A 13,211-nucleotide genomic window follows, 5' to 3' on the forward strand; every position below is an offset into this window, starting at 1 on the left:
CAAGCAGGGCCCACTGACACTGCAAGGCTGTCAGGGAAGAGATGACTACCTAACCTCCTGCCACACCACCTGGGCACCTGCACACTAAGGTGATGGTGCAGCCTTGCTTCCCTCCCAGCTGCTCTGGTACATGGCCATGCAGGCGAAAGCATGTGAGTCGACGAGGCTGGACACAAATGTCTCAGGGGCACCCGCAGCGCTGCACCAAGTCAGGCCGTGGGTAGAGAACTACGGGGTGTGGGGGTGGGTTTCCAGCGTGTAAGGTCCTGAGGCAGGCAATGCATGGCATGACTGCGGTAGGCTTGCGTGGGCCAGGGTCCCCCACATTCCCAGCCGCTTAGAGCACGGAGCGTGCCCCTCTCCACCTCCCCCAGGGACTGTCCTGTGCCTCACCTGGACGGCTCTGTGGAACTGCTTGTGGAGCCTGGCCCCCTACCTGTGGCAGGAGCACACACTGAACCCAGCCCCCCAGGCAAGAGGCGGAAGGGGGCAGGCAGTCCCAACCAGGCAGTCCCTCATGCTGCAGCCCCCACTCCTCATGCCACCACTGCTACCCCTCATTCCATGGCTGCTCCTTGTGCAACCCCAAATTTATGTAACATTTGAAACTACGCTTGACAAGTATTTTTGTCATGGTCCTTCTGCATGTTTCCTAATTTCATGAATTCTTATTTTACTGATAGCTTTATATGAAAGCAATCTATAGGGAGCTACCACATAGCACGGCTTCAAGCATGCGAGACAGACACAAGTTTTCATGTGTATCATAAGGTGCAAAGACTGGTGACGGGTTCAACTCTTGGTTTTTAGTTGAGATGTGGTTTGCGACTCAGTCGTTTTCCACAGTGTCCCCGCCACATAGCATGTAGCCTGGCACCACAAAGAGTTCAGGAAGAGCAAGCTTCATGATCTCTAGTGGCCACTTCGGCAGTGGAGGCCCATTTGGGGCCTAGAAATACCTTCAGTCTGCCAGTCATTGTTGGTTCTAAAGAGGAACTGGAGCAGGGCAGGAAGGAAGGGAAGCTGGCTGCTTGCCAGACCCAAGAGGTGGGGAAATGAGGAGTCTTCCAAAATTTTCCTCGAGCTATTCAGCCCAGGCTCTCCAAACAGGAAAGATGGTCCTGCCACCAGCAGGTGGACAATCATATACATGCTTAACATCCACACATTCACCTATTTCTTCTCCACAACAAGGAGCAAGTGGGGTGTTAGAGGATATGAGAGCAAGAAAGAGAACAAGAATGAGAAATAGTCCATAGCTTTCCACCTACTGAGCTTCCCCAAGTGGGAATGTGAATCCATTGTTCCCTCGGCCACTTGGTGCCCACATGCCTCTCATGATATGAACATCTTTCTGAGCTATTCTGTTCAAACGTTTAGGGGTTTTTTGTATAGTAAGTCATCTAAACACAGTCACTTTACCTGGTTCTCAATTACTGAACCACTTTGCTGGACCTGTAAGAGATGGTATGTTGATCTCCACCATGACACTTTCCTAAGGGATTTTCAAAGGTTATTTGACACTTCATGATTTTCACCTCCGGTGCTGGGCTTAATATCTAACCCTAGGTCTCTAATAACATGTGACATTGTTCTATTACTCGAGGACCTGCTCCTGATGAATTGAGAAAAAGCAACTTTTTCCCGGCCAGGACTAGTTGTTGCCATTTTGAATAACAAGTAAATTTGCCAATTCAGTAACATGATAAAAGGCACATGTATGACGACATGGTTTGCAGTCGGGGGTGTTGCTCTGAACAAGTCGTACATAGCCAGGACTTCCCAATTGTGTCTTTCCCCAGCGAGTAGGTCTCGTAAAATTTCACTTCTATTTCATAAACTCTCCCCTTTTTCAGTCTTCCAGGTATCCCTTATTCTAGTTCCTAGGCTGTTTTCCTTTACCATAAACCCATGGTCTGGAATTTTTTGTCTATGCTGTTCCCTTAGAGTGGAGAGTCCTTCCTCCTATCTTTTACAATCACAGAAATCACGTTCTTCCTTCAATAATAACCTCTCCTATAAATGTCTTTCTTAATCTAGCCACCATCTATACCTGCCTAGCTGTCTAATTAAAAGTCAGAATATAGTTAATGTATTGTTGTAAGAGATAACAGATATAGAAAGGCCTTTGAACTACGTGTAAAGTGCTCTAAAACTGTTACATATTTTCTATTTTGTATTTTAATTACTTATTTGTCTTCTTTCTTATATTAGTTTCCTATTGCTTAGTCATCAAGCATCAGATGGCTCCAGCCAAAACGGTCATCTCACTGTAACCACATGAAAGATCTGAAACAAGAACCACCCAGCTGAATCCCATCAACTAGAACTATGAGAGAGAATAAATTTTAAAACACTAAGTTTTCTGGGGTTTTTGTTGTTGTTGTTGTTGTTGTTGTTGTTAAGCAACAATAGAAAACCAGAACTCAGCCAAAAGCATTTCAAATGATACAAAGACCTAGAAGCTATGAATAAATTTCTTTGCATACAGGTGTCTGCTAAAAAAAAAAAAAAAAGAGCAAGAGGCTGCTGCTAAAGTTTGAGACACAAACAGGAAGCAAGGGTGGCAAGAAATTGGAACCAGACACAATTTGGAGTCCTCTTCAGCATTATTTCAGAATCTGGGAGATTTAATAATAGCCCCCAGAAAAAGTCATTGAACCATTCATTATACTCACAACAAATAATGGGAAATTAACTAGAGGACAATCAATGAGTGAATTAATAGGACATAACAGAACCGGGACTTGGTAGTTTATGGCAGTTGTCATTAAAGCTGTCATTCCCTCTGCTACCCAACCTTGTGCTGCTATCCCTCAAGGCCTGCAATCTGAGTCCTCTGAGGCACTGCTTCCCACAGCTCTCTCCTCAACGGCAGGCTTAGCCATAGCGACCCTCGCTGCTGCCCTCAGGGCCTCAGCACTTAGTGTCCAGGGCCATGGCCATTGTCCAGCCATCCCTTATGAGACCACTGCATGCAAGTATATAATCCCCAGGCCGCATTATCTCCCTATTCTCTGAAGGTGACTTTCATCTCTTCCGTCTCTCCACTTATATCTTATCCAACCATCAAACTCCTCTACCTCTAGAAAAATCCAGGCTAATCCACCTCAATGACCTAGAAACCCTTAAACTGGCCTGTTTTGTTTTTTAAAGATTCTATTTTTAAGTAATCTCTACACCGAATGTGGGGCTTGAACTTATAACCTCGAGATCAAGAGTTGTATGCTCTACTAACTGAGCCAGCCAGGCACCCCAACCCTTAAACTATTTACTCCACCCAGCAAACTGAAGGCAAGGTGGGGACAAGGGGCAGGGAGGGGGCTCAACCTCCACAAGCCCCTCAAGGTTGGTCTCTCCTTCCTGGGATGGGTGATGGGAAATGAAAGGAGGTAGTCCATAAGAAGGAGAAAAACAGTTTTTCTTTTTCTCTTTCTAATAGTTCTCCCTATTGCACATGTTATTTGAGAAAGCAGAATTTGGTATTCTAGTCCATGGGGGAAAAAATCATTGTGAATTCTTGCAGTACATATAAATTGTTTCCTAACTAAAATGATGAAAGGATGTATCAGAGGAAAGAAATGAAGGTAAAAAGTTCACAGAAAAGATTTTCCTAATTTATAGTCTAGCCTTCTCTTGAAATGAACTGTATTTCAGTTCATATCAAGATAATTAATAGACCTGAAAAAGCAGTATTCCTAAAAAAGGTGATACTTAAAACTGCCTATTGCATTAAAAAGCAAAATATACTACACAGCATAAAATTGTCCTGTGTGTCCCTGTCATAAATTTAATCGTTCCAAAATGGTAAAACCATCTTAAGGCTCAGCACTTCGGGTATTAAACACACTCAGCTAAACATGAAAGTAGGTTTTGGAACTGATAGATTCACATGCCAATTTGAAGTAGCAACTCTTAACAAAAACTGGCAGCAATTTTAAAAGGGTCATTTTCAGAGGTATCATCATTCAACCACAGTTTCTTGCAATTGAGAGAGAGCAAAATAATACGGAAGTTATAACTCCTTGTTCTCTCACAAAGGAAACACCCCTAGGGGAAGTCATTGTGGCTGGAATCAGAAGAGCTGGTGCTTGATCTGGCACCGCAAGTCACTGACCCAGACACTTCTTTCCTCATCCCTACTTTGGGGATAAAATCATTCACACTGCCTGCCTCCCAGGGGCTCAAATGGGAAGTATGTGGGAAATGTGTGCAATCCCTTTCCAAAACCCTATACAAATGCTAATTACCATTTTTATTATGTTGTTGAGGAGAGTCTTGTTGTAGTTGAGACATTGTCTAGAGAGGATAGAAGGGACTGTCCTCCAAGAATTCAGAGTGCTTAAGGTTACAATGTGTGTGTCTGTGTGTGCGTTGACCATGTCACAAAAGGACAATAAATGGAAAAGCAACACTTTCATGAAGAATGACACAACTATTTGTTTGGGCACAATTTTTCCCCATGTTAGCTCAAGTCCCTTTAACTTCTTTAGTATTTTTAGTATTTAACTTATTTAAATTTAAATTATTTAACTTAAATTAGTATTTAACTTATTTAAATTTAATTTATTTAATTATTATTTAAATAATATATAATAATATATTATAAAATAAAATATAATATAATAATAATATAATATATAATATAATATATAATAATATATTATAAAATAAAATATAATAAATAAAAATTATTTAAATATTTAGTATTTAACTTCTTTAGTATTTTTAGTATTTTTCACTATGAAAATCTTCAAACATAATGCAAGAGTAGGAATACATAATGAACTCCCATGTACCCATCAGGCAGAATCACAAAGATCAACACTCTGCCTACTAAGGACTGAGCTGTGTCTCCCCCAAATTCATATGTTGAAGCCCTAACCTCCAGTACCTCAGTGACTGTGTTTGGAGACAGGGCCTTCAAAGAGGTAGTTAAGTTAAATTAAGGTAATTAGATGAGCCCTAACCCAGTCTTAAGGTGTCCTTTTAAGAAGAAGAGATTAGGACACAGGAGAGACCAGGGATACCCTCACACAGAGAAAAGCCATGTGAAGACATAGAGAACAGGTGTCGACCTGCAAACCAAAGAGAGAGGCCTCAGGAGAAACCAAACCTCCCAGCAATTTGATCTCAGATTTCTAGCCTCCACAACTGTGAGAAAATATATTTCTATTGTTTATTCTGTGGTACTTTGTTATGGTAGCCCTAGCAGAATACCCTGCTATTCTTGTTTCTTCAATCCCCCTCTACTATTCTTTTTTTTTTTTTTTTTTTGGCTAGAGTTCCTGAGTAAATTTGTCACTAATTACAATATTGCTGTTTAGCTAATGGGCACCCTGTGCAATCCTGAAACAGTAGTTAAGGACATGTTCCAGAACACTAACTGTTATCCTGGGCCATAAGAACAGCCAGTGTCTATTACAGAAGGATCTGAAGTTGGTACCCAGAGAAAGAAGGAAGCACGGTCACTTGTGTTCATATAAGGGGACAAGGTCCAAAGTACCTCCCTCAGACCAGAGAGAGCACCACCATATTTTCTACTTTAAATTCTGCCTCTTTATGTTATAAACCAATTTTTTTGCAAAATTTATTGCTGCAAATTTGGAGACACATTATAGTTAGGTCAGAGCATCCGTGAGCTACTCTATGTGGAAATTATTAAAATATTAACCCAAAATAGAAGGTAGAGCCTTACATCCCAGTAAAAAATGAAATCTACTCAACAGTGAGAATCTACTCACCTTACAGGGCTGTCAGCAGTAGGAATGCACTTATGTCTGCCCTGGATAGGAATGTAACCTGGTAGCCATGCCACAGAGATAAAAGTCATCATCACAGCTATAGCATCAGGCCAAATGGAAAGTTATGAACCGCAGGAGGGCTGGCACTTGCCAAACTCAACTAGACATGTGTTCCCAGAGAATATGGGCCAGAAGCTGTTTCCACAAAGTCCTTTCAATTCTACATCTAAGGATATGGAAGGATTTAAGACTTGTGAATTGAGCAAAGTTGTGGGCTCTGTTCATCTATTTCTTCATCTCCAACTTGCACTTCTGACCAGTATGAAATAACAGAGATCAGATTTATCTTCTTGTGTCAAACAACTAAAATAAATAAATAAATAAATAAACATAACACATGAAACAAAGCCTTCCATTACATTACACATCAGGCAACAAAAAACAATGACCTTTGAGACACAGGAAATAAATGACATGGTCATATGAATACCCGACTTTATTGCCTAAAGTTTCCAGACTGTGATGGGAGGGGAAGCCCAAGCAGAGCCTAGCCGTCTCCCTGAGTTGAGAATATAGAATTGAGACTCTAAGGACTCCACATTGCTTAAGTTTACAAGCCAGAACACTGGAAAGGTGATAGCTACATAGAGAGAGAACCACAGAATCTGCAGAGGAACCCCCTCAAGTGTTTGGTTGATTACTAATGAGCACATGCATTTGAGGAAACTACTTAAAGCCTGGCAAGGATCAGATGAGTGGCGTGGGGAGTGGCAGAGATATGCAAATGATTGGTGGGAAGAGTGTCCAGAGATCACACAGAATCAAGAACAGTGTCTACTCCCAACAAAGTAGAAAACCTCGTAATTCATGGAGCATTTCTTAGAGAACTAAGTCTCTTGCCTAAAATAGTAGGGAGAATATAATCCTTGGCTAAATGCTCTAACAAAGCTCAAAGGCAAGGCACAAAAGATCAAAGTGTTCCTAAGTAACTGCACTGCAAAATATTGCAGAATATTGCGGAATATGTAAAGGAATACAAAGTGTATAGCACCCACTAAGATATAATATACAGTGTCTGGCATCCAATCAAAACCTGCCAGTCATGTAAAGAAGCAAAAACTACAACGTAGTAAGAAAATCAAAACTAATTCAGAAATTATATAGATGACAAATAGCAGATAAAGACAGTAAAACAGTATCATTTTATTATTTTATTATTGTAACTGTACCATAACTATTATTATAACTGTGTTCTATATACCAGGTAAATTAGAGGAAAGGTTAAACATGTTAAGACATGGAAGATGTAAAGATGACTGAACGTGAACATTTAAGAGATGTCGGAGATGAAAAACACACTGATGGCATTAACATCAGGTTAGACACTGTAGGACAAAAATCAGTGAACTTGAAGACATAGCAATATAAACTATCCAAAATGAAATACCATGAGAAAAAAGACTGGAAAAAAAAAATAAGCAGAGCATCCATGAACTGTGGGGCCACCTCAAGGAGCTAAATATATGGATAATTACTGTCCTAAAAGGGCAGAAAGAGACAGAAAATATTTTAAGATATAAAGGTCAAAATTTTTCCACATTTCATGAAAACTATAACCCCATAGATCAAGAAGCTCAACAAATTCAAGCAAAAGAAAGATGAAGAAGGGCACTTGGGTGGCTCAGTCTGTTAAGCATCCGAATCTTGATTTCAGCTCAGGTCATGATCTCAGGATTGTGAGATGGAGCATCGGGCTCCACGCTGGGCATGGAGTCTGCTTAAGATTCTCTCTCTCCCTCTGCCCCTCCCCCACCTTCCCTCTAAGGAAAAAAAAAAAGACAGAAAGAAACATGAAAAAAATTTTAACAAGACACATCATAAATTCTCAAAACCAGTGATAAAGAGAATTTCTTAAAAGCATACATATTTACAAAGAGGGGCGCCTGGGTGGCTCAGTCTTTAAGCATCTGCCTTCGGCTCAGGTCATGATCCCAGGGTCCTGGGATCGAGTCCCGCATCGGGCTCCCTGCTCAGCGGGAAGCCTGTTTCTCCCTCTCCCACTCCCCCCTGCTTGTGTTCCTGCTCTCGCTATCTCTCTGTCAAATAAATAAATAAAATCTTAAAAAAAAAAAAGCATACATATTTACAAAGATATGTAAGGAGAAACAAAGAGAAAAGTCACAGTAGATTTCTTGCAGGAAACAATGTAAGCTAGAAAACAGTAAAGGAACACTTTCAAAGTACTAAAAATAAAAAAAAAAAAAAAAGGCAAGCTGGAATTCTTTACCCAGTGAAAATATTTTTTATGAAGGTAAATGACACCAATTCTATACAATTTCTTCCAGAAAATAATTCATATTATGAGGCAGCACTACGGAACTAGATGAAGATAGTACCAAAAAAGACAACTATAGGCCATTCTGCCCCATTAACATCTTCATAGATTGGGAGATTCAATAGTTGAGATGTCAATGCTACCCAAGTTGGTCTGTATATTTAATGTAATTCCAGCCAAAATCCCAGAAGTTTTTTCAGATGCAGGCAAACCAATTCTCAAATGCATGTTGGGAGGCAAAGCCATTATCACAGCCAAAGTCATTTTGATAAGCAACAAAGTTGGAGGACTCACACTATCCAATTTTTAACACTGAAGATTAGGAGCAACTAGAATTCTCATATGTTCTTAATGAGACTGCAAAATAGGTGAGCCATTCTTGGAAACAGTTTGGCAGTTCCTTATAAAGTTAAACATACACTTTCCATATGATCCAGCAGTCCCCCTTTTAAGTATTTAGCCTAGAGCAAGAGTCCTATGTTTTTGTAAATAAAGTTTTACTGGAACACAGTCATTATTTCATGTATGTGAGGGCTTTTCTCATACTTCAGTGGGAGAATTGAGGAGCTGCCACAGAGATTAAATGTCCAGCAAGGCCTAAATTATCATCTGTCCTTTTATAGGAAGAGTTTGCTGATCCCTTCCTGGAGAAATAAACACAAATGCACCACAAAAACCTGCACACAAATGTTCATAGCAGATTTATAGTTGCAAAAAGAAACAAAAACCTGGAAACTCAAATGTCCATCAATGTGGATAAACTATGGTAAATCCATACAATAAAATTTTACTCTGCAATACAAAGGAATGCATGACTGATGCAGGCAACCACATAAGTGAATTTCAAAATAATTATGCTGAAAAAAGCCAGACTAAAAAAATATACATATATATGCTGAATGATTCCAATTATATAAAATTTCTGGAAAATGGCAAATCGATAATAAAGTATGAATGAGTTGTTGCTTGGAGATGGGGCATAGGGTAGGAAGGGGCAGGGGGGAAGGATCACAACTGGATAAGAAAAAATTTTAGGGATAATAGATATCATTTTCTTGATTGTGCTGGTGGTTTCATAGGCGGGTATCTATCTAGTCAAACACTTTAAATGTGTAGTTTATTATATGTCAATTATATCTCAATAAAGCTATTAAAAACCCAGACCTGCCTGAGTACAACGCCCATACATTTAACCTCTACTCTAGTTTCCTTCTCAAGACAGGAAGGAGCTACACCATGCAAAACCCCAACCACCAACACCAGGCTGTAAACAACCTGCAGTCCTTTAATCTCCAAGGCTCTAATCTTGAGGGTGGAGCTAGTTAGGAAGACAAAGCTGTCTCTTCACAGCACTCCTCTGGGCAGACATCAAAGCCAGAGCCTCAGGCCTCCCTGTGAATGGGCCTACAGTGTTTGCCCCCATTGGGCTTCAGCTGCCCCATCTGACCCTGACTGCCTCATGTAGACTTACTTAAAATAAATAGTGTCTGTCAGAGTTTGGAGTCTTGGGAAGCAGGTACTAAGGTCAACACCTGTGAAAGGAAAGGGGAAGAGGCAGGACTGGGCAGGGGGATGATCAAATGTGACAGAGGCCCAGCAAAACTTTGGCCAACATGGAGGGGTGCTCTGGAGTCCGTGTCCCTTCTTCAGAGATGTCCTGCATCAGGTCCAGATGGTTGGTGATTTATACTCGTGTCTGGCTCACTCATTAGCTGCAGGCTGACCAGGAAAGGGTGCGACAGTGGCCGGCACTCTCTGAAACCGAGGCTAACCCTGGGTGAGCTAATGGCTCGATGCTGCTGTCCTGTCCACACACTGATCCTTGTAGAGTGAGCATGATTTAATATAGTTATATAAGATTCTTATTAAAAAAATTTATAAAAAAATCAGGATGCAAAATATAATTGTCTCTTCTGCCATTTTGCTAGGCAGGAAACACAAGACTTGGGAAAAGAAATCAGGTCCCGTAATTACAAACAGATCAACTTCACTAATTTATTTGTTTTTCACGTGCTGGCCAAGGTTTCAAAGCTTTGTCACATTGTGCAAGAGGATGCTGGGTGGCAGATTTTAGCTAAAAATTAAAGTAAAAAGTAAAGCCACCTACCTGACCTATTAGGAAGAAACTGTATATTGTATTCAGAAAGAGAAAGTAGGAAACTATACATTAATTATGGGTACGCTTGACCAGTTATGGGTGTAACACAGTAAGAAACTGGAAGAAGGTAATGAGGCAGACAACAGGGGCTGAAAATCCTATTTATGGTGCTGCGAGCTTAAAAGGAGTGTCTGCAGAAGCAGCAGCAGGAGTGTGGGCTGCCAGCTGTGTGATTCACAATGGGAGAATTTCGGGGAACGGCTGTGGCGGTAGTAAGATTCTGCCAAACACCAAGAGCAGAATGTTAGTATGCTACAGCATCAAGAAATGAAACAAGCAATTATGAGTTAGTATTTCCCAAAAGTGAACCGTCAGGAGTATGCTTTTATTAATCAAGTGATAATGTTTTGCTCTTGAGTGATCCTGTTTATCGAGTGAGGTGAAATAATGAATCAGAATTCACAGACTGTTCGAAATTCTGGTCTATGAACATAAAATGCATTGCTTTTTAATGATGAAGGAAAACTTCTGGAATGTCCATGGAAATTATGTCAGGAGACAAGTGTAAGTAGGAGTGGCAGTAAAATAGGCAAAACTGGGCTTCTCTCCTTCGTTGTCTCTTCCACAACCTCACACAGGGCCATGGGGCCCCAGCAGCTAATGGCCCCTCTTCCTCTGTTCGGCCTTGGGTCAGCTCCTGCACCCCAACCCCTTTCCGACACACCGGCTGTGTGGTTTTTATCCTCGACGACCTTAATGGAGAGCTCATGGCAGAGAGCCGCGACGTCCCTTTCCTCATCTCTCGTTAAGCAAATTAACCCTAATGTAGATTATCCTTCCAGACGCATACGGATTTTTAAAAAGGACCCCAAGATACCGTCTCCAGCATGTTTATGGGAGGAAATATTTTTAAGATTGTTTAGGAATCTGTCAGGGGTTCTTAAGTCACACAGTAGAGGCAGTGCCCTTCCACTTGGGAATCAGGCCAGCCCAGGGTCTAACCTTTGCTGAGGCTCATATACATGTGAGGACCTTACTGTCTACTGTCATCCTGAGGACAGGCTTTTTCCCACGACTTGTTTCCTTTATCCCTTTATTGTCCGATTCCATCTAAACACATGGAAGAGGCAACGGTGATGTAATGGAAAGAAGAAGAAGAGCTGGGTCTCAGTTCTGACTTTTGTACTCTCCAGCTGAGGCCTTGGGCAATTTTCTTAAACCTGTTTGGATCTGTAATTCATCTGTAAAAACAGTGAGAATATCTGCTTCATAGGGCAGCTGTGGAGAACTGTTTGATATTTGGCACATGGTAGGCTCTCAAAGTTAGAGTTTGGTTTTGTTTTTTATAGTTAACCTACAGTGTAATATTAGTTTCAAGTGTACAATAGTGATTCAACACTTTACATCACCCGGTGCTCATCACAACAGGGGCACTCCTTTTTCCCCATCACCTATTTCACCCATCCCCCCCCCCCCAACTATCAGTTTGTTCTCTAGAACTAAGAGTCTGTTTCTTGGTTTGTCTCTTTTTTCTCCTTTGCTCATTTGTTTTGTTTCTTAAATTCACTTATGAGTGAAATCATATGGTATTTCTTTCTCTAACTCACTGCACTTAGCATTAGACTCTCTAGCTCCAACCATGTTATTGCAAATGGCAAGACTGCATTCTTTTTATGAATGAGTAATATTCCGTTACACCACATCTTTATATATATATTACACATACACACACCCCTTTATTCATCAGTCGCCTGAGACTTGGGCTGCTTCCATATCTTGGCTATTGTAAATAATGCTGCAATAAACATAAGGGTGCATGCATCCCTTTGGATTAGTGGTTTTGTATTTTGGGGGGAAATACCTAGTAGTGTGATTATTGGACTGCAGGGTAGCTCTATTTTTAACTTTCCGAGGAACTTCCATACTGCTTTTCGCAGTGGCTGCACCAGTTTGCACTCCCACCAACAGTGCAGGAAGGGGTTCGTTTTTTCCACATCCTCACTAACCCTTGATGTTTCTTGTGTTTATTTTAGCCATTCTGACTGTTACATGGTGATGTTGCATTGTAGTTTTGATTTGCATTTTCCGAATGATGAGTGATGTTGAACATCTTCTCATGTGTCTTACAGTTAGTTTTTCTTCAAGTCAGAGAGTCAAGATTGCTATGTGTTGTCCTTTGCATGCCAGCCTATCAGGAGCAACCAAATCTTGCTATTCCCATAGAAAGAATACCCAAATATTGAGTACAAAGAAAAAGGGTCACTTGTTCCCTTTTTCCCTAAAGGCTACCTAAGGAAAAGTGTCAGATTTGGAGGCAGGAGATCCGGATGCAAAACCTGCCTTCACCTCATGCAAGCTGCATGATCTTGGACATTCAAGTGACTTCCTACACATCTGGATCTTCAAATACAAAAGGAGGCTAATACCCATGGCTCTCTCTATTCCAGAGGAACATAATAAAGACCAAATATAAATAGAATGACTTTGTAACAAGAAAATTTACAATGTAACATCACAGTTCTAGAAATCCCTTTAGTAGCATAAAGGAAAGTTATTAACTGAACTTCAAGAGAGAAATACTAGTAGTACAAGAATTAACAGCTGGATTTTTAGCTTTTCTAATTTCCTCCAGATATAAGATTCAACCTGGCTTCAGATACCACCATCACCTAAAATGTTGAACTTATTCTTTTTAAAGAAGGCAAATAAGTTTTTCTTTGGTAGTAGTATGAAAATATCAAATATTGAATTACTGAGCTTAGGACATACAGACATACAGCACCTTATAGCATATAACCCTTCTTAAACTAGCCAAAATACTTTTGGATGAAGAAATCTAAACTTCCACTATAGCCATACTACTCTAAGTTTGCCTCCAGGAGGAAATCCATACCAAAGTGACACAACCACTGTATGCACTGTTGTGACAATGCTGTCATTCCAGTAAGTATGTCCCATGGTATCCCCAAGAACAAATTCTTGGAGAAGGGTCAAAATGGGAGACTGTATGAGAAAGGTGCTTGTGAACCTGTGT

The sequence above is a fragment of the Leptonychotes weddellii genome, chromosome 3 (assembly GCF_054177405.1).
Source record: "Leptonychotes weddellii isolate Sample4059 chromosome 3, ASM5417740v2, whole genome shotgun sequence".
Lineage (NCBI taxonomy): Eukaryota > Metazoa > Chordata > Mammalia > Carnivora > Phocidae > Leptonychotes > Leptonychotes weddellii.